Consider the following 26,617-nt stretch of genomic DNA (forward strand, 5'->3'; position numbering starts at 1 on the left):
CAAGTCCTCCTCACTTTAGTTGTATTTACCATATGAAATCACAAAGCATACATTGATCGGTTCACATCATACACCCACACCCACTCTACCCTCCTCCCCTGTGTGGGCTGTCCTTGGCATGAAGCTTCTCATTGGTCAGTTCATATAGGGGTCTTTCCTATTCCATGTTCTTCTTAAAAATCCACGTGACATAAACGTTCTCTCAGTAAAGCAGACCAGTTTCCTCCACAAGCTTTCAGGAGATCCGAGTGAAAAGGAGGGGGATGGGAGAACATTTGCTGGTTTCAAAATAGCTTTATCCTCCACTTTCAATGCAGTAAGGTGAAGGGGGGATGTAGTGAGTGGATGACACATCTGCTTTCACTTAATCACATCCTGAAGGGTTGGTTAACTCTATAATGCCTCTTAAGGAAAATAATTTTCTAATACACTCACATACATATGTATAACACCTTCAGCAAACTCTCAGCAATGTAGGCCTCCAGCTAGCCCAACTGAGGCCTCGTTGAACCACAGGCACTGGATTGCCTAGGGGCAGAGACGTCTCTTTAAGCAAATTAGGCGGTCGCCTTAGGCCTCGCTCTCAGAAGGGCCTTGCGGCCATCTAACTTGTGAGTAGGCCCTGTATATATATTTTAATTCTATTAAAATCTTTTAACGGTAGTACACTAGGCTGGTGCGCCTTTGTTTTCCTTTCTCTTGTCGGCCACCTAATTTGCCTGACAGGACAGTGTGGGACTTGGGAGTGGAATCAAATATGCCCCCGGTCACGGTCAGTGTGCCCAAGCAAGCCAGTGGGGTGAGCTGGCGGCGGCGGGCGCTGCACACAGACTGATGCCACGGCCGCCTGTTTAAGCTGAGCCACCGCGAAACACCACATTACATCATCTCGGCTGCATCCAATAGCAGGCTCAACCGCTGCGGTGCCGTCCTAAACTTTCCCCCAAAGTCGGCAGCCCCAGCGCATGGAGGGAGTTGTAGTTCTCCACAGCACAGACACACAGACTTCAACTTGATCCTCTGGTGTCTGTGTTCCGCAGAGACTACAACTCCCAGATTGCACTGCAGGGCACTCAAAGAGAACATCACGTGCTTCTCCTGCTGCCTTTAGTAGGGGACCGAGGTGAGGAACAGGTAGGTACATCTTACTACATGCCCTCTGTACCCTGTCTGTCTATGGTCTCATCGTGGTCTGTATCCTGTCTCTCTATGGTCTCATCATGGTCTGTATTCTGTCTCTCTATGGTTTCATCATGGTCTGTATCCTGTCTGTCTATGGTTTCATCATGGTCTGTATCCTGTCTCTCTATGGTTTCATCATGGTCTGTATCCTGTCTCTCTATGGTCTCATCATGGTCTGTATCCTGTCTCTCTATGGTTTCATCATGGTCTGTATCCTGTCTGTCTATAGTTTCATCATGGTCTGTATCCTGTCTCTCTATGGTTTCATCATGGTCTGTATCCTGTCTCTCTATGGTCTCATCATGGTCTGTATCCTGTCTGTCTATGGTCTCATCATGGTCTGTATCCTGTCTGTCTATGGTCTCATCATGGTCTGTATCCTGTCTCTCTATGGTTTCATCATGGTCTGTATCCTGTCTCTCTATGGTCTCATCATGGTCTGTATCCTGTCTCTCTATGCTTTCATCATGGTCTGTATCCTGTCTGTCTATGGTTTCATCATGGTCTGTATCCTGTCTGTCTATGGTCTCATCATGGTCTGTACCCAGGGGCAAACAGCCTCCCTAGACTGTGATCTCCTGCTCAGGGAAAAATAACTCTGCTCTCATTCTCAGAGTATTTATACAGACTCCCAGCTACCATCTGGGCACCATTTAGGCCAGGGCTGCCTAAATATTCAGCTGCCAATTAGATTTTCCATGCCCGCTATCTTCCAGAACATTTCTGGACAAACAGGGGGAAGCAGTTAATCTTGCAGCCACTGAAACACAGAACAGGCCAGAATAATCAAACAGAGCTACACTAATTACAGTGAGCCATAACCTATTTTACCTAATCCTAGCACCTATCTAGGAGGCTGCTACTGTACATGTGCATAAAAAATACAGCAGGACAAAAACTTTTAGTCTTCAAGGTATAGTAAAGTCCATACATTTTTAAATTGACAACCTAACTTGACACAATGTACTTCAAATTACTGTGCGGCCCTCTGGAATTGTTGGGGCTAACACTCTAAAATGTTCACGTTGACACCACTGCTTTAGAGAGACCTCCTCCTACTTCCTCTTGTCTCAGTACAAGAAGTGAAGTGTAGCGCCTGTGTACTTTCAGTCCAGGTGCTATCTTAAATTTAGAGGGCGATGAGAGAGTTAGTTTACTCTCATCCAACTAATTCTAGTAAATTAGGCCTCTACTCTAGCTGGGCTGTACTGCCAGTTCATGTTGAGATACCTTTCCATCTCTGGGCGACAGGTGGCAGCAGTGGAGTTCAGTTTGAAGCGCCTCTTGCCAGCAGCCAATCAGAGGAGTTTCTCCCTCGCGGGGCATGCTGGGGGAGGGTACTTCTAGAGCGGACGCCATTGGGTTCGGGGTTCTTCTGCTGGTTCCGGGTGCGGCACCCACCTTCAGGGTGTGCGCACATCACGGGCCCTGGCGATATGGCCTACCAGGCCGGGGCGCACGTGCTACGCGGTGTCCTTGGTTCCGGGACCATGATGGCCCAGAGCAATTGAAGCTGTGGCGGGGCCCCAGTCATCTACTGGGTCCCCACAATTCTGAAGAAGATCCCAAGCGAGTTGTGCTGTTCGATGGGGAGTCAGTCTGAGGTGAGCCCGGAGGCAGGCAATCCAATAGGGCCTAGGCAATCCATCGGGGATCGAGGTGACCGGACACTGACAGTTTGTTCGATGGCAACCTGTCAGTCGGTGACCATTTAAAATGCTACCTGAGGGAGATTCAGGCAAATTACAGTACCGAGAAGGATTCGCTGTATTATCTCCGTTCCTGAGAAAAGGGCCTGTGGCCTGTGGCAGAGGTTCCACTTCTATCCACTTCTATCCTCATTTCAGTCAAGTCTGTGGCAGAGACTTGTTCTTTCTCAAGGTCCCGAGTGATACTCTGGCTGCCAGGTCGGTGTGAGAGGCCTGTCCAGGTACACTATACCCCCTCGGCTGAGGGGCGACGAAAGTAAGAGTGTTATGCGAAGGAGGACTGCTTCTGTTCTATACAAGCCTGAATCTGCAATTTCTCTTCTTCACCAACCTTTCTCTATCTACCTCAAGTTCATTGTTTGCCGTGTTGGGCAAGAATAAAAGCACAGAAAAAAACGACACCCTGCTGCTTGGACATTCCGTCATTTGCTTTCATCATCATTACTCCTAGACACATCACAGAGGTAACATAACATGCCGACCCAAATCTAACCAGCGGCTCCTGAGGGGGTAGCGCTACAGAAGTAACCAGTGGCGGCGGGTGGTTTTTTGTTTGGGGGGGGGAGCAAACAACCAAACCCTCCATCCATGCGGCAACTCAAACCTCCCATTCCCCCTGCTGTCTCCTGGTGGTCCACCGGAACTTACCCCATCTAGGCGTCGGGCATCGCCGGGCATCCTAGAAGCAGCGGCTGGGATTGTGCATCCTAGGAGTAGTGGCTGGGATCATGCATCTGAGGAGCGGCAGAGATCGGGCATCAGCCACCGTCACATACCCCATCTAGTCATCGGGCATTGGCGGGGATCGGGAATTGCCAGGCATCCTATGAGCAGTGGCTAAGATCGTGCATCCGAGGAGCAGCGGCTGGGATCGGGCATCCAGGCATCGTCCACCAGGACTTTCCCCATCTAGGCTTTGAAAGGGATCGGGCATTGCCAGGCATCCTAGGAGCAGCGGCTGCGATCGTGCATCCGAGGAGCGGATGGAATCATGCATCCGAGGAGTGGCGGAGATCGGGCATCCAGGCATTGTCCACCGGCACTTACCCCATGTAGGCATTGGCGGAGATTGGGCATCAGCAGGCATCCTACAAGCAGCGACTGGGATCGTGCATCCGAGGAGCGGCGGGGATCGGGCATCCCATGAGCGGCGGAGATCCAGGCAATGGCCAGTGACTCTTCTCCTCCTCGTTTCCACCGTGTGTCCCCTCCCTTCCTCCTAGCGTTCAATAGGATCGCCTATCCTTTCAGCCAATCGGGTGATATCAGACCAGCTTCCCAATTGGCCAGGAGGAGGATCAGTGTTGCAACAAAGAGTTTTCATTCGCTGTTGCAACATAGCTGGGTGGGCTCCAGACGCAATGCTCTGCATCCCGAGCACACCCTATTTTGAAGCCTATTAGAGCCTCTGGCTCTAATCAGGTGCTTCAAAAAAGAACCCCGGATAGGGCGGGCCACGGGGAATGAATGGGGGGGCGGCGTCCGAGCGCCCACAGAGGACGGGCCGCCCCTGGAAGTAACAAATCTTTCTAGTGGGGCAAAAAGGGAACTAAAAACGTACAAGGTTTTAATCATTCCCTTATGTAGCGCCCCCCTACTTTCAGTATGGGCACTACACTAAAGTTAATGGTGAATGGGAGAGTTATGTTGCTCCCATTCACTAATTGTTTAAATTTCTGGGACTTCTGTTATTACAGAAATGTCCACTGGGTCGGTCTGTGGTCCAGGGATGCAATGTCATCCCTGGCCAGCAGTTGGCACCAGGGGGATTCTGGCAGAGAAAGTTTTCCCCAGCAGCCAATTAGAGACGTTTCTTCCTCGCAAGGCATGCTGGGGAAGAGTATATCTGTGACAGGTGTTATGTGTTCTAAAATCTTTGCGGGGTCCCGTTCCAGGTGCGGCATCCACCTTCAGGGTGCGCGCATCCATGGACCCCGCCGGCGTGGTCCACCTGGCCAAAGTTGCAGTCTACGAAAACCCTCATCCGGAGGTACAAGGGGACCCCAGTGACTTGCTGGGTTCCCGGTCCTATTAAAGGGATCCCAGGCTGAGTGCCGTGCGATTGGGGAGTCGGTTTGAGTGGGACCCGGAGGCAGGTCGTCCAACAGAGCCTGAAAAAACCAACTGGGGATCTGGTGACCAGAATACTGACAGGTATGTTGCTGTCATCTGGTGACCAACGCAGAAATCTACTGGGAGGATTGCTTTATTAATCTACCTAGCTCAGTTATTGTACTTGTGAGACAGGCCCGCATCCTCCCAGAAATCCTAAGTGACACCTCGGCTGCCAGACTTGTGTAAAAGGAGTCTGTCCGGGGGCACTTTACCCACTCAGATGGAGGGGCGACGTGTTACAAATTGGTACTATGCGGGGCAGTACTGGCTGCTCCATTTAATATCCAGGCCTGATACTGCAAAGTTCTCTCCTCTCTTTCTTCATCAACCTTGACCTTCCTAACTGATGTTGATGTTGGCCGTGTTGGGCCTGAAAAATAAAGCATTGAGAAAACCTTTATTCACCGTCTGGACCTTCACTCACTGCTTTTGTTCTCACTATTGCACCCCTAGACAACGCCAGGGTAACTTAGCAGGCCGGTCCAAAAACAAATCAGCGGCTCCTTCGGGGGTGAGCGCTACACTTACTCTAAAAAAAACTTTTTTTTATCTTTAAATACACATTAATTCTTATTTTTTTTTTCCTCAAAAGCAACAAACTTTCTCTTTGTACAGGAACATCTTACCGTTAGCCGTTTATTTAATTTAAAGCCTCTTCCACTCCGTCAGCCCTACCATAAAACCGTTCCAGAAGAGAAAAACTGCTTCTAACACCGGGACTCTTTTATTTTAATGCCGAACAATTATCATATTTTCAGAGCGTGTAACTTACAAATGGATGATAATCTCCCAGATTTACACTCCTCCCGGCTTCCCAAACGCAGATCCCCATTAAAAGTCTACCGGTAATTTTTTTTAAAGCCTAACCAGTTTTTCATCGGGGTGCGAGACAATCAAGACACCTGAAGACGCATTGTTTTAAAGTTTAGCGAACATTTAAATAATGGATGTTCTCTTTCATTTACAAATCACCGGCCATAAATAAAAATGCTTTGTGAGAGGAAAAACTTTAGGGAGTAATTAAAAGCTTTTAAAGCTCGGAGAATAAATAGCGCAACATCTGACTGGAGAATCATTTCCATATTATCCCACCGAGCGAGGAGACTCGCAGAACAATTAATGGCGAGGAGCGGGATTGGGGAGAAGATTATGAAGAGGATTCAAAAAAAAAATGTATTAACTGGGAGGCACTAGGGACCCCCGGGTGTACAGAACCTTAAAGCGGGAGTTCACCCATTTGTTAAATTTTTTTTTTTCTCCCCTAGATTCCTGCTCGTTCGGTCTAGGGGAATCGGCTATTTGTATTAAAATATGATCCGTACTTACCCGTTTTCGAGCTGCATCTTCTTCCGTCGCTTCCGGGTATGGGTCTTCGGGAGCGGGCGTTCCTTCTTGATTGACATTCTTCCGAGAGGCTTCCGACGGTCGCATCCATCGCGTCACTCGTAGCCGAAAGAAGCCGAACGTCGGTGCGGCTCTATACTGCGCCTGCGCACTGACGTTCGGCTTCTTTCGGAAAATCGTGACGCGATGGATGCGACCGTCGGAAGCCTCTCGGAAGACTGTCAATCAAGAAGGAACGGTCATTCCCGAAGCCCATACCCGGAAGCGACGGAGAGGATGCATCTCGTAAACGGGTAAGTACTGCACATATTTTAAAACAAATAGCCGATTCCCCTAGAGAAAACGAGCAGGAATCTAAGGGGAAAAAGTGCCCTCTAAGGGTGAACCCCCGCTTTAAGGTCACAGCCATTGTGTTTCATTTCTAAACATTAAATTAACATTATTTTATATTTAGACGGGAATCTTGTAAGGCCTATTTTGCCTTTCTTAAACTTTAATTTCATAATAAAAAAAAAATAAAAAAAAGTAAATGTAAATATATTTAAAATACCGTATATACTCGAGTATAAGCCGACCCGAATATAAACCGAGGCACCTAATTTAACCACAAAAAAAGGGGAAAACGTATTGACTCGAGTATAAGCCCAGGGTGTCCATGTGCATGCCTCACTGTGTCCATGCCTGTGTTCCATGCTGGTTTTTGTCTCGCTTCCTCTGACATCATCCCCAGGCTCCATCACCATTGTGTTCTCTAAACACTCACAGCACAAATTGGCTGTTATCCTGTGGACTTCCCTGGAAGCTTTATCATCCGACTGGGACTGCCCTGCCACTGGAACATCTTCTGGACACACTTACCTGCTACATGCCTGCTTCATCCACCATCTTGTAAGTGTTTTTAACCCCTTTAGGGGATACTAAAAGTTTTATATTTCTGCACTTAGAGGTGCCTTGTTTGTTTTTCTGTTTCCATGCCTCACTGTGCCCATGCCTCACTGTGCCCATGTGCATGCTTCACTGTGCCCATGCCTCACTGTGCCCATGCCTCACTGTGCCCATGCCTCACTGTGCCCATGCCTCACTGTGCCCATGCCTCACTGTGCCCATGCCTCACTGTGCCCATGCCTCACTGTGCCCATGCCTAGACTGATGTTTAACATTGGCGTCTATGGAAGGGGTGCCCGGCTTTGAAAAATTGGTGCTCCCCAGCCGTAGGTCCAACAGACAACAAACTTTGCACACTTGTAGAGGAGAAATGGGGCTACGTGTGTGCCAAGTTCCGGGTCCATGGGATCTACGACCAATTGGTACTGGGTCCCCAAATTTACCAGAGAAATTACTGTTTAACATAGGCGTCTATAGAAGGGGTGCCCGGCTTTGAAAAATGGGTGCTCCCCGGCCGTAGGTCCCTCGGACAACAAACTCTGCGCCAAGTTTGGGGTCCAGGGGACCTACGGCCAGCCGGTACAGGGTCCCCAAAGTCCGGGAGATCAGGCGCAAAAAGGTGACTTGAGTATAAGCCGATGGGGGCATTTTCAGCACAAAAAAATGTGCTGAAAAACTCGGCTTATACTCGAGTATATACGGTAATCTGCTTAGCAGAAACACAAGATCTCTGTCTTCCCTTGTCACAGAACGGTGATCTGCCTTGTTTACATAGGCAGATCTCCGCTCTGCTTCTCTCAGGAACGATCGGCGGGTCCCGGAGGACATCGGGTCCACCGCACATGCTGATTGGCTCCCGCTGTGATTGGTCGTCGGCGTGATTTCGCGCAGGAGAGCCACCGCCCTGCAGTATATGGGCCAGATTCACGTATCTGGGCGCATCTTTGTGCGGGCGTAGCGTATCCTATTTACGCTACGCCGCCGCAACTTAGACAGGCTAATGCAGTATTCACAAAGCACTTGCTCTGTAAGTTGCGGCGGCGTAGCGTAAATTGGCCGGCGTAAGCCCGCCTAATTCAAAGTAGGCTGGTAGGGGGTGTGTTGTATGGAAATGAATTGTGACCCCCACGTAAATGACGCGCCTAACGAACGGCGCATGCGTGCGCACGCTCAGAATCACGTTGCAAATACTCCCTAATATACGTCAGCTCAATGTTTTGTCGACGTGAACGTAATCTACGCCCAGCCCCATTCACGTACGACTTACGCAAATAACGTAAAATTGTACGCTGTTCCGACGTTTCCAACATCCATACCTTAACATGACTTACCCCTGCTTTATGAGGGGTAAAGTTACGCCGGTCGTACGCCTTACGTAAACAGCTTATATTAATACGCCGGGCGCAAGTACGCTCGTGAATCGGCGTATCTAGCTAATTTGCATATTTATAATGGGAACGCCGAATGTGTCCAGCGAAACTATGCTCCTACAATACGCCGGCGTAGGCAAGTTACGTCAGACGGCAGAAGCCATGTTTTTTGACGTATCTCGCTTTGTGAATCGGCGTAAAGATGCGACGGCGCACATTTGAAATTTACGGCGGCGTATCTGGAGATACGCCGGCGTACATCGTTTCTGAATCTGGCCCTTAGTATGTGGGGCAATTGGCAAGTGGTTAGACTCTGCAGAGCTCAGTGAAGAGAGCTCTGGGAGCTGATTGGAGGGAAGGGACACACCCCCTTTTACACAACACATTGGCTGTTAATCACAGGCTGTGTGCTGAAGCACAGGCTTTTATTAGAGTGGATCTTTCATTTTCTTGGAAGGTTCACTTTTAGACCTAAAATTCTAGCTGGATTTAAATTAAACATGTAAAAAGAGAGGTTGAAAAATGTAAGTTTTTGCTTTTGTCATGCTTTAATATAATGTTCATCAACATCTTTATAATGTTAAAAAAAAATGCATTTTTAAAAGCTGTTTCCAAGTTGTCATGGGGACAAACATTGTTGATGCAAATGGAAATAAAATGCACCTAAATCATTCTTTTTCTGAAGATTGAAAAAATAAAAAAGTCACGTAGCTGGTTAGTTGAGCGCATCAATCCATTTTTAGAAAGCTGAGCACGAAAACTAAACTTTGACATTCCGCAATGTGCAAAAGTTTTCATGAAATTCTAATGGAACCAAAAAGAAGATGGAAGAAAACAATATAATTACAATAATAATAATAATTACATGGATATGACAACTTTTTATCATCATCTATTTCATACTCTAATTCAACACTTCCACAGGGTCGTACAATTAGCAGCCTGTAGGCAGATGCAGTCTTCTTCCTCCACAGTAGATGGCGCCCCGACCAGAACGGCATCTCAGCCTGGAGGGGAAGTCAAGGAGAAACTTGCTTTCTCTGTAGCTTCCTGTAGACAGCGTTTCGGTTGGCTGCTCTGGATCCAGGTGGCCCTTGGTGGCCACCTTGGGTCAGCAGAGTCTTTTTAACCACTTCAGCCCTGGAATAATTTACCCCCTTCCTGATCAGAGCATTTTTTGCGATTCGGCACTGTGTCGCGCTAGCTGACAATTGCCTGGTCGTGCGACGTTGTACCCAAACAAAATTGATGTCCTTTTTTTCCCACAAATAGAGCTTTCTTTCGGTGATATTTGATCACCTCTGCGGTTTACATTTTTTTGCGCTATGAACAAAAAAACTGTCCTCAACTATCCCCAAAAAATATATAAAAAAAATGTGTTCCACAGTTTAGGCCGATACATATTCTTCTACATATTTTCGGTAAAAAAAAAAAAATCACAATAATCGTATATTGATTGGTTTGCGCAAAAGTTATAGCTACAAAATAGGGGATAGTTTGGTGGCAATTTTATTATTATTATTTTTATTTTTTTTACTAGTAATGGTGGCGATCAGTGATTTTTATCGGGACTGCGACATTATGGCGGACACATCGGATACTTTTGACACTATTTTGGGACCATTGTCATTTATACAGTGAGCAGTGCTATAAAAATTCACTTGCAGGGAAGGGGTTAAACACTAGGGAGCGATCAAGGTATTAGGTGTGTCCTAGGGAGTGATTCTAACTGTGGGGGGGATGGGCTACCACTGACATGACACTGATCACTGCTCCCAATGACAGGGAGCAGTAGATCACTGTCCTGTCACTAGGCAGAACAGGGAAATGCCTTGTTTACATAGGCATCTCCCCGTTCTGCCTCTCTGTGCCACAATCGCGGGACACCGGCGGACATCGAGTCCGTGGGACCCGTGGGCACGGTCACAGAGTACGCGGCGGGCAAATTCAAAGGGATGTACAGGTACGCCCATTTGCCTGTATGAACCCTTCTGCCGACGTACATCTGTGTGCGCTGGTCGGCAAGCGGTGAAGTCCCTACTCCACAGGATTTGATGCACAATTGTGAGTGGGTAGAGTATCGACAGGTCCCCTATGTGTCAGGGACAGTACTAGCAGCAGAGAAAGGTTCCAGATGCAGAGGGAAAGCGTAGGGCAGGGGTCAGCAACCAGTATATAGCGGATTGGTTGACTCATAGATCGCTGCCTGGGCTTGCTGACCCGCCATTTCAGAGCATCAAACAGAGTGCAATGCAGAGGAACTACTTGTAAAGTTGGAGGTGTAGTAGGCAGCAAGAGCTGCATAAGCCGATGCCTCCTCTGTTGTGCCGAATCCTGTACCATATGGAGTGATAGCAACTGCACTCCACCTCCTATCCCAGCTAGTGGTCTTCAGAGTGGTGCCAATGGCAGGAAAGAGTATGCACACTGAAGTGGATGGAGTACAATAACTCTCAACATTGGTGTCAGTGAGTGAAAAAAAAAAAATCTCAGTATTGGTGTCAAGGAGTGCAAGAATAACCCTCACAATTAGTCAGTGCAATAATAACCTTCATACTGGTGTCAGTGGATGTAATAATAACCCCCAGAATTTGTGTCAGTGGATGCAATAATAACCCTGGAAGGATGGAAGAGAAGCAGCGCCAATCTAAGTACAGTATTGGAACAAAAAAAACATTTATTTGGTGTTGCACTTACAAGATGAAAGCAGGTAAACATCATGTATAACGGGACCAGGCAGTAAGGTCCGTCTGGGTGCAGAGCTGGCATCCCACTTTGCCGGCCACACCGGTGGTTTTCAGTGCTCTGGGTTGGTAGTGGACGGCAGAACAGCTGAGGGCCTCCAGGGAGACGGAGAGACTTTCGATTGACATGGTCACGGCGTGTGTTCAGTGCAGGTTTTGATGAAGACTAAGCACACTGCCGTCTTCAAGAGATACCTGTTACATGCGGCAGTCTCTCCCATTGTCTGTCCCTGAACCATGCTGATCTACTCACTCGGTCCTTCTTTGCTCCTGCTGCCTCTCAGGAAAGCCTCCTCACAGCTTCTGCCATGGTAGGATCCTCCCAGGCCAGCCACCTGAACCTTGGCCCAAGGCAAAACCCCTCCTTAGCAAAGGTCCTCAAAGGCCGCCAACAGTCTACCTCAGCACTGCTTCTCAGTCTTCCACCTGACTCCCCTGCTGACATGACTCGTGTCTATTTAAGGGCTCACTTAGTGCCCTGCAGGCACACTTCCTGGGGATTGGATAAGACATGCAAGACAACCCTCCTAGCTGGTGCTCAATATTTTTGGGGGAGGGCAGCAATCTAACACCCCCCTTACCTGCAGGAGATGTCCTAAGACTCCCTGGCCAATCAGGGCACCCTGATTGGCCGGGAGGAGAACGAAGAAGGCAATAGCTAAAGTTAGATCGCTATTGTCACACAAGAGGGTGGGCTCAGGGTGCAGATCCTACCCTTTTTTTAACCCAATTAGGCTTCCAATCATGTGCTTAAAGGGGTTGTAAAGGTTTGTGTTTTTTCACCTTAATGCATCCTATGTATTAAGGTGAAAAAAACACCTGGAAATCACCAACCCCCAAGCCCCCCTGTTTTACTTACCTGAGCCAGTTCACCTGCTCGGCGCGTCCCCGGCGTCCTCTTATTCACGGAGTCCTGGAGTTGATTGGATAGATTGATAGCAGCGCAGCCATTGGCCATTGGCTCCTGCTGCTGTCAATCAAATCAAATAATGCGGGGGCGCGGCTGAGTAATTCACTCGGCGTCTATGGACGCCGAGTGTATGACTCAGGAGCGCGCCCACAAGGAAACGCCCTCAGGATAGCTCTTTTCCAAGGGGGTTATCTAATGCGGGGAGGAGCCACGAGAGCCGCCGAAGGACCCCAGAAGAGGATGTTCGGGGCCACTCTGTGCAAAACAAACTGCACAGTGGAGGTAAGTACGAAAAAAGAGAGGAAAGGTCTGGTGTCCCCAGTAACACACCTCCATCCCTATTACATATAGTCAAAACAAAAAGATTCGCCCCGGGACTTTAAATGAAGTGGGTAACGTTTCCGCCAGTAAAGATAACAGTAATTGTACAGTATATAATTTATTCAAGTAAAATTGTTACATACATGAATAACACCAACAATTGCCAATTGAAACGATACATAAACTAGGCATGTGCAAAAGGGAAAAATTTGTCTTGTTTCGTTTTAATTCGCTATTTAATGAATTTCGTTAAGTTAGATTCGTTACATGTGTTAAATTCGTTTTCGGAATTCGTTCATTTTCGAGCGAATTTCGAAAAATCCATTCGGATTCGGAAATATTCCGACCGGATTCGATAATATTTCATTCGGATTCGAAAACAAATTCTATTCGAATCGAATTCGAAAACAATTCGATTCTAAAACAAATTTGAATGAAAATTGAAAGCAAATTTGAATCAAAATCTAAAAAATATAAATCGATTTCTAAAAAAGAATACAATAAAATAGAATATAAAATAGAATGAAAATTAAAGAATAGTAAAGAACAGAATGGAATTTAATAGAATGTAATTAAATACAATAGAATATGACCTGGCTTCTTCTATCTATCTATCTATCTATCTTCCATTTTCTGAAATTCGAAATTCATATAGAATGAACTCAAATTCGAATGGAAACATATTAGAAGAGTAGAATAATAAAATATATATATATATAAAATTACATTTATATATATAACCATCTTCTGAAATTCGAAATTCATATAGAATGAACTCAAATTCGAATAGAAAAATAACGATATAGGTAGATTAGGCGGAACGATATAGGTAGATTCAAGTACCTATGCCTAAACTTGCGGCGGCGTAGCTTAGCGTGTTTAGGCTACGCCGCCGTAAGTTAGCTAGGCAAGTACATGATTCTCAATGTACTTGCCTGCTATGTTACGGCGGCGTAGCCTAAAGCGGGCGGGCGTAAGGGCGCCGAATTCAAATGTGTGTTAGGGGGGCGTGTTGTATGCTAATTGTGCTTGACCTTACGTTTTTTACGTTTTTTTTAACTGCGCATGCGCCAGGCTAAGTACGCCGCACGGGCCTATTGATTTTGACGTGAACGTAAACAACGTAAATCCCGATTCACGGACGACTTACGCAAACGACGTAAAAAAAAATCGAATTTCGACGCGGGAACGGCGGCCATACTTGACATTACTATTCCACTAGGGCCTAGCTCTAACTTTAAGCGGCCTATCTCTTACGTAAACGGCGTAAAAGTACTGCGTCGGCCGGGCGTACGTTCGTGAATCGGCGTATCTCCTCATTTACATATTCTACGCCGACCGCAATGGAAGCGCCACCTAGCGGCCATCCAAAATATTGCAATCTAAGATAGGAAGGCGCAAGCCGTCGTATCTTAGATATGTTTAAGCGTATCTCTGTTTGAGCATACGCTTAAACATAAGTCGGCGTAGATTCTGAGTTAGGTCGGCTTATCTTCTGATAAGCCGGCCTAACTCTTTGTGAATCTACCTAATAGTCTAAATGGGACATGCCCCCTCCCTCCTCCTTCTCCGTTGAGAAAAGTTCTTTGATCTGCTCCCACATTCCTCATCCAATAGCAAATCCTAGTAATTGATTATACTAAAAATAATCCTTTGCCACAAGAAGCAGAGCATGTACGCAGCGGTATCATCATTTAGGTGAGCCTGGGGCACATTATTGTCCAAATACCCCTCTGGGACTAGATCGTCACTCTCCATCAAAACTTCTAGATAGAAGATACGCCTCAAACTGTTCACAGACAAATCTGACGGCGATTTAAATAAAAGACCTCCAATAAAAGCAGCAGGGGCGCGCCACTCGATAATTGTAATTGTGATTGTTCTCTGCAAAATGATAGCAATTAAAAACATTGCAAGATCTTTAAGAGTTTCACAAACAAAACACTTTCAGAGCATTTTCAGGTTGCGTTTCTTTATGAGCTATAAAAAGTCCAAAATATTTAGCATAAAAATAATTGCAACAGTCTTGCTTACCTGCTGACCACTTAAGCCCCGGACCAATATGCTGCCTAAAGACCCAAGGGGTTTTTACAGTTCGGGACTGTGTCGCTTTAACAGACAATTGCGCGGTCGTGCGACGTGGCTCCCAAACAAAATTGGCGTCCTTTTTTCCCCACAAATAGAGCTTTCTCTTGGTGGTATTTGATCACCTCTGCGGTTTTTTATTTTTTGCGCTATAAACAAAAATAGAGCGACAATTTTGAAAAAAATGCAATATTTTTTACTTTTTGCTGTAATAAATATCCCCCAAAAACATATATACATTTTTTTTTTCCTCAGTTTAGGCCGAAACGTATTCTTCTACCTATTTTTGGTAAAAAAAAATCGCAATAATCGTTTATCGATTGGTTTGCGCAAAATTTATAGCGTTTACAAAATAGGGGATAGTTTTTTTGCATTTTTATTTTTTTTATTTTTTTTACTACTAATGGCGGCGATCAGCGATTTTTTTCGTGACTGCGACATTATGGCGGACACTTCGGACAATTTTGACACATTTTTGGGACCATTGTCATTTTCACAGCAAAAAATGCATTTAAATTGCATTGTTTATTGTGAAAATGACAGTTGCAGTTTGGGAGTTAAACACAGGGGGCGCTGTAACATTTAGGGATCACTGTGTATGTGTTTACTAGCGTAGGGGGGTGTGGCTGTAGGAATGACGTCGATCGAGTCTCCCTATAAAGGGGATCACCCGATCGATGCAGCCGCCACAGTGAAGCACGGGGAAGCCGTGTTTACATACGGCTCTCCCCGTTCTTCAGCTCCAGGGGAGCGATCGCGACGGAGCGGCTATAAACAAATAGCCGCGCCGTCGTCCCGATCGCTCCCCGAGCGGACCCGACCTCCGCATGTACCGGGGGGGTCCCGATCGGACCCCCCACCCACGTCTAGCGGAGGACGTACAGGTACGTGATTGTGCCTGTCCGTGCCATTCTGCTGACGTATATCTACATGAGGAGGTCGGGAAGTGGTTAAGGCCCATGGAGAGAGCAGGTCATTCTCCGATGGTGGACAACAATGTGATGAACGCTGAGAGCGAGGCTTGGATTCATTCTCGAAATAAGGACAAACAAGTTTCCCTTCTGGAGTGGATGGAAAGGTGTATTATTAACCACTTCAGCCCCGGAAGAATTTACCCCCCTTCCTGACCAGAGCACTTTTTGCGATTCGGCACTGCGTCACTTTAACCACATGCCGACCAGCCGCCGTAGTTTTACGGAGGCAAGTCGGCTCCCCTGCGCGAAAGCACGTAATATAACGTGGGCTCTCGTGCTCGCCCCGACTCCCGTGCGCGTGCCCGGCCACCGGGCACACGCGATCGCTCTTTACAGGGCGGAGACCGGAAGCTGTGGGCTAGATTCAGATAGATTAACGGATCTTTAGATCCGCGTAATCTATCTGATTTACGATCCGCCGGCGCAAATTTGAGAGGCTAGTGCAGTATTCAGAAAGCACTTACCTCGAAACTTGCACCGGCGGATCGTACCTCCCCCGGCGGAATTCAAATTCTGCGGCTAGGGGGAGTGTAGTATTTAAATCAGGCGCGTCCCCGCGCTTTAAATGCACATGCGCCGTCCGTGAATTGCTCCCAATGACGTCGCTAGGCTAGCTGGTTTCGGCGTGAACGTAAATTACGTCCATCCGTATTCGCGACCGACTTACGCCAACGACGTAAAAATCCAAAAACTCGGCGCGGGAACGACGGCCATACTTAACATTGGATACGCCGCATATAGCAGGGGTAAGTATACGCCGGAAAAAGCCGAACGCAAACGACGTAAAAAAAAAGCGGCGGGCGTTCGTTTCTAAATCGACGGAAATCGGAATTTGCATATTCGTCACGTAAAAAACCGAAGCGCCACCTAGCGGCCGGCGGGAGATTGCAGCCTAAGATCCGACGGTGTAAGTCACTTACACCTGTCGGATCTAAGGGAGATCTATGCGTAACTGATTCTTATGTATCAGTCGCATAGATCCGACCGTCGTATCTCAGAGATACGACGGCGTATCAGGAGACACGCCATCGTATCTCGTACCTGAATCTCCCCCAGTGTGTGTAAACACACAGCTCCCGGTCCTGTCAGGGGAGAAATGCTGATCTTCTGTTCATACAATGTATGAACAGGAGATCAGTAATTTCCCCTAGTGAGGCCACCCCCCTACAGTTAGAACACACCCAGGGAACATACTTAACCCCTTCCCCGCCCCCTAGTGTTAACCCCTTCCCTGCCAGTGGAATTTTTATAGTAATCCAATGCATTTTTATAGCACTAATCGTTATAAAAATGCCAATGATCCCAAAAATGTGTCAAAAGTGTCCGAAGTGTCCGCCATTATGTCGCAGTACCGAGAAAAAAAAAACGCTGATCGCCGCCATTACTAATAAAAAAATAAATATTAATAAAAATGCCATAAAAATACCCCCTATTTTGTAAACACTATGGCCCAGATTCAGGTAGAATCGCGCAATATTTGCGTGGGCAAAGAGCAATTTTTTTTCTCTGCGCCCACGCAAATATTGCGCTTTGCCCGCGATTCACGGAGCAGTTGCTCCGTAAATTGCGCGGGCAATATGCTAAACAGCCGGGCGCAAGGCTGCCTAATGTAAATGATCCCGCCGGGGGCGGGAATCATTTAAATTAGGCACGCTCCCGCGCCGAGCGAACAGCGCATGCTCCGTCGGGAAACTTTCCCGACGTGCATTGCGGCAAATGACGTCGCAAGGACGTCATTTGCTTCTAAGTGAACGTGAATGGCGTCCAGCGCCATTCACGGTTCACTTACGTAAACGACGTGAAATTTAAATTTCACGAGCGGGAAGCGCAGCTATACTTTAGCATTGGCTGTGCCTGCTATTAGCAGGAGCAGCCTTATGCTAAAGGCGCCGTACGGAAACTCCGTACCTTGCGTACGCAGGGCCCGCGCAACTTTTGTGAATCGGTGGTAGTATGCAATTTGCATACTATACGCCGATCACAAAGGCCGCGCCCTCTAGCGGCCAACGCAAGAATGCAGCCTGGGATGTGAAGGCATAAGGAGGCTTATGTCTGTCACATCCTAGGCTGCATTCGGTGTAACGAGGTTCCTGAATCAGGAGCACTCGTTACACCGGAGCAAGTAAGCACTTGCGCCGCGCAACTATGGTTGCGCGGGCGCAAGTGCTTCTTGAATCTGGGCCTATAACTTTTGCGCAAACCAATTAATAAACGCTTATTGCGATATTTTTTTTTACGAAAAATAGGTAGAAGAATGCGTATCGGCCTAAACTGAGGAAAAAAAAATGTTTTTGGGGGATATTTATTATGGTAAAAAGTAAAAAATATTCATTTATTTTTCAAAATTGTCGCTCTATTTTTGTTTAATAGCGCAAAAACTAAAAACCGCAGAGGTGATCAAATACCACGTAGAGGGTTCTTTTCAGTAAGAGTGGTAAGATTGTGGAATTCTCTTCCACAAGCAGTGGTTTCAGCAGGCGGCATAGATAATTGAAAAAAAAAACTATTAGGTCTAAACAGACCCCTAAGAAGGGGGGAGAGAAGAGGATTACACAGGGGGGTCAGGCAGGAGAAGGAAGGGGGCGGGGGCAGCATTTAGTGGAACCAATGGACTGTATTTTCCTACTGAAGCAGCTAATTGCCGGTGGGAGGGAGAGGAGGAGAGGCAGGTTTTCAGCTGCTGCAGGAGGAAAATACAGCCCATCTGTTCCACTATATGGCTCGCTTCCTATCTAGGTTCTGACAAGTTGCTGACCCCATGGGCGTAGCATAAGGGATTGCGGGGGTCACAATTGCAACCCCGCCCCTAGCTCCAGGGGTTACCAGCAGCCTCCCTGTCAAATTATCATATCCTCCACAAAGTACAGCTCCGATCTGCCCTAGGTCCCCACAGCCACACTCCAGTACTAGGCTTCTACCTTGCCTTCCACAGTCCACACCCTTCCAATCTCGTTGCCTGAGGAGAAGCCAGGGGAGGGCTGGCAGCCTTAGGCCTGGGGGGCAAGTTCAGTCAAGTGGCTATTGAACCGCCAAATTAGCTCACCATCTATGGCCCATCTGGTTTTTCAATGCAGCCTCACCAGTGCAGCCAACTCCAGTGCCCATCAATGCAGCCTGATCACTGGGGCAGGTTACATGGGGTGTATGGGGAGGGATGGGGGGGTCAGCTATGGGTTTCAGGGTCTCACCTCAGTGATCTCAGCAGGTCCTTGCATGCCACAGCCTCCTGGGGGGGTAATGCTCCTGGCCCTGGGGTCACGTTGCAACCAGCACCCAGCCCTGCGTCCCGACTCCCTGGCACACCCTGCCTCTGCCTGCTTCCAAAAATCCAGTTTCCGGGAGTTGTAGTTTCCTCTGCACAGCTCTGTTTTCCACCCACTGGGAGCTTGAGCGTGGACTACAACTCCCGCAATGCAACAGCTAGCGGTCGGCCATCGTGGCCATGCCCCCGGCCCAACTACCTAGACCAGAATGAAAAAAATGGTAGCGGGCAGCAGCTGCCGGCCATTTTGAACACAAGTCAGGGCAGCCTGGGAGGCAATTGCCACCCTGCCCCCTGGCCCAGCCCTCCCCTGGGAGAAGCTATGAGGCATTTCCTGAACCGAGAGGATCACAAGGTAAGAACAGCCCAGGGTGGGCTGTCTGTGATGTCTGCTGGCAACATGGAATGGTAATAAAGAAAAATTATTCAGCGCTGGAATGTAAATATAAACTAAAAAATGCAAGCCAGCACTAAGGTAAATTCAAATAAAACACCTCACATTGACATCTAATAATAATAGTGCAGCGCAAAACAAACAATTTTAAACTATACATACAGAAAGTTAAAACATATGATATATGATATATAATTAAAAATTATATAATAAAGTCCATATAAAGTGCTCAAGTGCAAAAAGATGATCCAAATCGGAATATAATAGTGCAAAAATCCAAAGGGTGATATCCAGAAGGAACCTCCACCAAATAGCAGGAATGGCCTCTCACCTTACAACTTCGACCTGCAATAGGTCACAAAGCATAATCAGAGAACCACCTGTTCTCAGAGGACAGCAAGCAATGCAGCAGTAGAACCACGATATCAGTCAGACTCAGGATCAGGACATGGCAATCAGGGCATAAAAAACAAAGGAGAGGAAATCTAGTGCTCTCTGAAGCCAAAATACATTTATTTAAGAATAAAAAACGAATACACTCACTGTATAAGCACTCTCAAACGAGTGCAGCGAAACAGCATAAAACATCCATAAAAGCATGGGTTTCAGTCTAGGTCGGCGATCGCGGTTGACGTCTCATGTGGCCCCTTCCCCTCGTACGACGTTACGTCCCTATGAGCGGGACTTCATCAGCGTGGGGTGAAAAAAGGCAGCATGCAAACGTCCCGCTGTCTAGGTATAAGAAGCCTGTGGCTGCCATGACACACCCACTAGTAATCAAGCCCTCCCATCAATCCTAATTAGACAACAAAAGACTGTCAGCAAAGGAAGGCACAAACTGCACCATGATGGAAAAAAGTGACAGATTCGATCATAATGGGAAAAAGGAAACACATTCGATCGGAATACTATCAAAGGGCAGACTCCTATATACCAAAAATTATATATGCAATAAGGATAGAAATCCTCAAAGGCAAAAAAAGACCCCTTTAAAAAGAAATCTTACATAAAAAATATAAATGACGTCAGCCACGATCGCACACCCAAATTACATAAAATACATCAAAAACACATATGTAAATCCTTATATATTAACCCATTAAGGTCTCGAAAAGGAACACTACGTGTAACAGATACTGGACATAAATGTTATGAATATTAAAAATAAAAATATTAATATTAAAATATATATATATATATATATATAAAATATAATATATACAAAATATAATTAAAAATATTTAAAAATATTTAAAAATATACAGATACATAAGAATACATAAGAAAGGGGGGATTATCTATTGGAAATAAAACAATTAAGGTCAAACTCTACATTTAAACCAGCTGGCGAGGATACTTTAGTCTCATATATCCAATAAGACTCACGCCGACTCAATTGGCGGATGTAATGTCCCCCTCGCCAATGTTTTGTAACTTTTTCAATGCCCCAGAATTTTAACCCTTTGGGATTCCTCTGGTGACACTGCCTAAAGTGTTTAGATACACTGTGACTCCTAATACCCCTTTTGATATTGCTGATATGTTCCCCCACTCTCACATGCAATGCCCGTGACGTGCGACCCACATACTGCAAGCCGCACTCACACTCAAGCATATAAACTACGCCGATAGTATCGCACGTAATTAATTGCTTGATGGGATACTCTAACTGGGTCACATTGGAACAGAAAGACTTCCGTTTCTTAATATGCTGTTTGACATGCTTGCAGGTCGCACAGCGACCACAAGCATAAAATCCAGATAGGAAGTCAAAAAGTTTTGGCTGTGCAACAACTGGCGGGTCAATTACACCAGGGGCTAGACTATCCCTCAGGGAGGGGGCTTTTCTATAGATGAATTGTGGCCGATCCGGAAGGGCCGGACCCAAAACAACATCGCCCTTCAAGATGGGCCAGTGTTTGGCCACTATTTTTTCAAATTTCTTATACTGAATGTTATAGTCAAGCACCATTTTGAAGTTAGATGGCTCCTTATCAGTAATGGGTGGTTTGTCAGCTACAATAACACTCCTCTCTAACAGCCTAACTTTTTCCATTTCTTGCATAATCAAGGGGCGAGAGTAACCTTTAGACACAAATCGATTAGATAATTCCTGCGACTGGGCCAGATAATCCGACTCCAGGGTGCAATTCCTGCGGAGCCTCACAAACTGGCCCCGCGGGATATTGCATAGCCACAGACGATGGTGACAACTTGACAAAGGAATATATCCATTACGATCAACTGTTTTAAAATAATTTTTGGTTACAAGCACATTATCTGACTTGAATATCTCAAGGTCAAGGAAGTTTATCTTATCATGGGAGACTGTCCAAGTTAAAACTATATTCTTGGTATTAGAATTCAGTTTATCCATAAATAATTGTAATGAGGGCAGGTCACCCTCCCAGACCATGATAAGGTCATCAATGTACCTACGGTAACACCGCAACTGGTGCGGTCTATCTTGGAAAACAACGTCACGCTCCCAGTGCGCCATAAAGAGATTGGCCACACTGGGAGCGAAACGGGCTCCCATAGCAACTCCACATTGCTGAAGAAAAAATTCTTTATTAAACCAAAAATAATTTCTTAACAAACAAAATTTAAGGCAATCCAGCAAGAACTGCACATGATCGTAGCTAAGGTCGGAGGACTCTAACGCCCAACGGACCGAAGTCAAGGCTGCTTCGTGATCGATGATGGTATAGAGCGACCCTACATCTGCAGTCACAAGAATGGTATTGGGAGTGCAGGGGATAGTATCCAAAATCTGAATGATCTGTTTAGTATCCCTGAGGTAAGCAGGCAACCTACATACAAGGGGTTGTAGAAAAACATCAAGATATTGTCCCAGTCGGGAACTGACGGAATCTATGCCGTTTACAATAGGGCGGCAGGGCCGGACTGGCCAACCGGGATAGCGGGAAAAATCCCGGTGGGCCGGCTGCCTGGCTGTTCCTGGAGGCCGCTGTGAGGGCAGCGGCGCCTGAAAGAAATATGGCTGCGGCCGGGCCGACCTACATGCAACTGCGCATGCGCCAGCGGCTCAGCGCCGTTCCGAAGCTAGCCGTGCACGAGAAAGCTCGTACAGGCTCGGCAAGTTTCGGGAATGCGGGCGCATGCGCAGTGACACGACGGCGCCGAGCGGCGCCTTTTTTAAAATGCGCGTCGCTCACTGAGGTGAGGTCTTGCACACGCCTGTGCCTCTGAGTCTTCCTACATTCCCTCCCTGCAGGCTGCAGGCAGCGTCTGAACTCCTTCCCCCCCCCTCCGACCTCCTGACCGCCCATACAGCGTCTAAACTCCTCCCCTCCGACCGCCCATGCAGCCTCTGACCTCCTGTTCCCCCCTCCACAGCATCTGACCTCCTGCAGCCGCTGACCTCCTGTTCCCCCCCCTCTGCATCCTATGACCTGTCCCCTCCCCACAGCCTCTGACCTCCTGCCCCCCCTGCAGCCTCTGACCTCCTGTTCCCCCCCCTCTGCATCCTATGACCTGTCCCCTCCCCACAGCCTCTGACCTCCTGCCCCCCCTGCAGCCTCTGACCTCCTGTCCCCCCCCCTCTGCATCCTATGACCTGTCCCCTCCCCACAGCCTCTGACCTCCTGCCCCCCTGCAGCCTCTGATCTCCTGTTCCCCCCTCCACAGCATCTGACCTCCTGCCCCCGTGCAACCTCCTGCCGCCCGATCTGCAGCCTATGACCTGCCCCGCCCCCCCAGCCTCTGACCTCCTGTTCCCCCTCTGCAGCCTCTGACCTCCTGTCCCCCCTCTGCAGTCTATGACCTGTCCCCTCCCCACAGCCTCTGACCTCCTGCCCCCCCTCTGCAGCCTCTGACCTCCTGTTCCCCCCTCAACAGCCTCTGACCTCCTGTTCCCCCCTCAACAGCCTCTGACCTCCTGTCCCCCCCTCTGCAGCCTATGACCTGTCCCCTCCCCACAGCCTCTGACCTCCTGCCCCCCCTCTGCAGCCTCTGACCTCCTGTCCCCCCCTCTGCAGCCTATGACCTGTCCCCTCCCCACAGCCTCTGACCTCCTGTTCCCCCTCTGACCTCTTGTCCCCCCCTCAACAGCCTCTGACCTCCTGTCCCCCCCCTCTGCAGCCTATGACCTGTTCTCTCCCCACAGCCTCTGACCTCCTGCCCCCCCTCTGCAGCCTCTGACCTCCTGTCCCCCCCTCTGCAGCCTATGACCTGTCCCCTCCCCACAGCCTCTGACCTCCTGTTCCCCCTCTGCAGCCTCTGACCTCCTGTTCCCCCCCTGCAGCCTCTGACCTCCTGTCCCCCCCTCTGCAGCCTATGACCTGTCCCCTCCCCACAGCCTCTGACCTCCTGTTCCCCCTCTGCAGCCTCTGACCTCCTGTTCCCCCCCTGCAGCCTCTGACCTCCTGTCCCCCCCTCTGCAGCCTATGACCTGTCCCCTCTCCACAGCCTCTGACCTCCTGTTCCCCCTCTGCACAGCATCCGACCTCCTGCCCCCCCTGCAGCCTATGACCTGTCCCCTCTCCATAGCCTCTGACCTCCTGTTCCCCCCTCCACAGCATTCTGACCTCCTGCCCCCCCCTCCGCAGCCTCTGACCTCCTGTCCCCCTCCGCAGCCTCTGACCTCCTGTCCCCCTCCGCAGTTTCTGACCTCCTGCCCCCCTGCAGCCTCTGACCTGTCCCCTCCCCACAGCCTCTGACCTCCTGCCCCCCCTCTGACATCCTGTCCCCCCCTCTGCAGCCTATGACCTGTCCCCTCCCCACAGCCTCTGACCTCCTGTTCCCCCTCTGACCTCCTGTTCCCCCTCTGCAGCCTCTGACCTCCTGTTCCCCCTCAACAGCATCTGACCTCCTGCCCCCCCTGCAGCCTCTGACCTCCTGTCCCCCCCCTCTGCAGCCTATGACCTGTCCTCTCCCCACAGCCTCTAACCTCCTGCCCCCCCTGCAGCCTCTGACCTCCTGTCCCCCCCTCTGCAGCCTATGACCTGTCCCTTCCCCACAGCCTCTGGCCTCCTGTTCCCCCTCTGCAGCCTCTGACCTCCTGTTCCCCCCTCAACAGCATCTGACCTCCTGCCCCCCCTGCAGCCTCTGACCTCCTGTCCCCCCCCTCTGCAGCCTATGACCTGTCCTCTCCCCACAGCCTCTAACCTCCTGCCCCCCCTGCAGCCTCTGACCTCCTGTCCCCCCCTCTGCAGCCTATGACCTGTCCCCTCCCCACAGCCTCTGACCTCCTGTTCCCCCCCCTGCAGCCTCTGACCTCCTGTCCCCCCCTCTGCAGCCTATGACCTGTCCCCTCTCCACAGCCTCTGACCTCCTGTTCCCCCTCTGCACAGCATCCGACCTCCTGCCCCCCCTGCAGCCTATGACCTGTCCCCTCTCCATAGCCTCTGACCTCCTGTTCCCCCCTCCACAGCATTCTGACCTCCTGCCCCCCCCTCCGCAGCCTCTGACCTCCTGTCCCCCTCCGCAGTCTCTGACCTCCTGTCCCCCTCCGCAGTTTCTGACCTCCTGCCCCCCTGCAGCCTCTGACCTGTCCCCTCCCCACAGCCTCTGACCTCCTGCCCCCCCTCTGACATCCTGTCCCGCCCTCTGCAGCCTATGACCTGTCCCCTCCCCACAGCCTCTGACCTCCTGTTCCCCCTCTGACCTCCTGTTCCCCCTCTGCATCCTATGACCTCCTGTTCCCCCCTCAACAGCATCTGACCTCCTGCCCCCCCTGCAGCCTCTGACCTCCTGTCCCCCCCTCTGCAGCCTATGACCTGTCCTCTCCCCACAGCCTCTAACCTCCTGCCCCCCCTGCAGCCTCTGACCTCCTGTCCCCCCCTCTGCAGCCTATGACCTGTCCCCTCCCCACAGCCTCTGACCTCCTGTTCCCCCTCTGACCTCCTGTTCCCCCTCTGCAGCCTCTGACCTCCTGTTCCCCCCTCAACAGCATCTGACCTCCTGCCCCCCCTGCAGCCTCTGACCTCCTGTCCCCCCCCTCTGCAGCCTATGACCTGTCCTCTCCCCATAGCCTCTGACCTCCTGCCGCCTCTGACCTCCTGTCCCCCCCTCTGCAGCCTATGACCTGTCCCTTCCCCACAGCCTCTGGCCTCCTGTTCCCCCTCTGCAGCCTCTGACCTCCTGTTCCCCCCTCAACAGCATCTGACCTCCTGCCCCCCCTGCAGCCTCTGACCTCCTGTCCCCCCCCTCTGCAGCCTATGACCTGTCCTCTCCCCACAGCCTCTAACCTCCTGCCCCCCCTGCAGCCTCTGACCTCCTGTCCCCCCCTCTGCAGCCTATGACCTGTCCCCCCTCCACAGCATTCTGACCTCCTGTCCCCCTCCGCAGCCTCTGACCTCCTGTCCCCCTCCGCAAGTCTCTGACCTCCTGTCCCCCTCCGCAGCCTCTGACCTCCTGTCCCCCCCTCTGCAGCCTATGACCTGTCCCCTCCCCACAGCCTCTGACCTCCTGCCCCCCCTCTGCAGCCTCTGACATCCTGTCCCCCCCTCTGCAGCCTATGACCTGTCCCCTCCCCACAGCCTCTGACCTCCTGTTCCCCCTCTGCAGCCTCTGACCTCCTGTTCCCCCTCTGCAGCCTCTGACCTCCTGTTCCCCCCTCTGCAGCCTCTGACCTCCTGTTCCCCCCTCTGCAGCCTATGACCTGTCCCCTCTCCACAGCCTCTGACCTCCTGTTCCCCCTCTGCACAGCATCTGACCTCCTGCCCCCCCTGCAGCCTATGACCTGTCCCCTCTCCATAGCCTCTGACCTCCTGTTCCCCCTCTGCAGCCTCTGAGCTCCTGTTCCCCCCTCCACAGCATTCTGATCTCCTGCCCCCCCCTCCGCAGCCTCTGACCTCCTGTCCCCCTCCGCAGCCTCTGACCTCCTGTCCCCCTCTGCAGCCTCTGACCTCCTGTCCCCCTCCGCAGTCTCTGACCTCCTGTCCCCCTCCGCAGCCTCTGACCTCCTGTCCCCCCCTCTGCAGCTTTTGATTTCCCCTGTACCATCCGCAGCCTCTGACCATCTCTTGTCTTATATCAGATCTGAAGAGGAGTCGAGAGTGGGAGTGCTGCCAGGATGGGGGTTCACGGGAAAGTCAGACATGTATGGACTGTGGAGAGGAAACTATGGGACCAAGCTGGAGCCGAGTTATTGAGCCACGCATGGTGCACCTGAAAGGAGGTCAGTGACAGCACCGTCAGGCCAGTCTGAGGAGGGGGGGGGGGGTGTCAATACAATATTGTAAGGGGGCACTGATCTAAAGGTTCCCCCCTTATATCAGTAAACCCCCTTACCTTAGTGTTCACTTTCTGCGTTAGGTGGTCTCTGGTCACCAGAGTCCTCTCCACATTCCCAGAGT

The sequence above is a fragment of the Rana temporaria genome, chromosome 6 (genome assembly GCF_905171775.1).
Source record: "Rana temporaria chromosome 6, aRanTem1.1, whole genome shotgun sequence".
In the NCBI taxonomy this organism is placed as follows: Eukaryota; Metazoa; Chordata; class Amphibia; order Anura; family Ranidae; genus Rana; species Rana temporaria.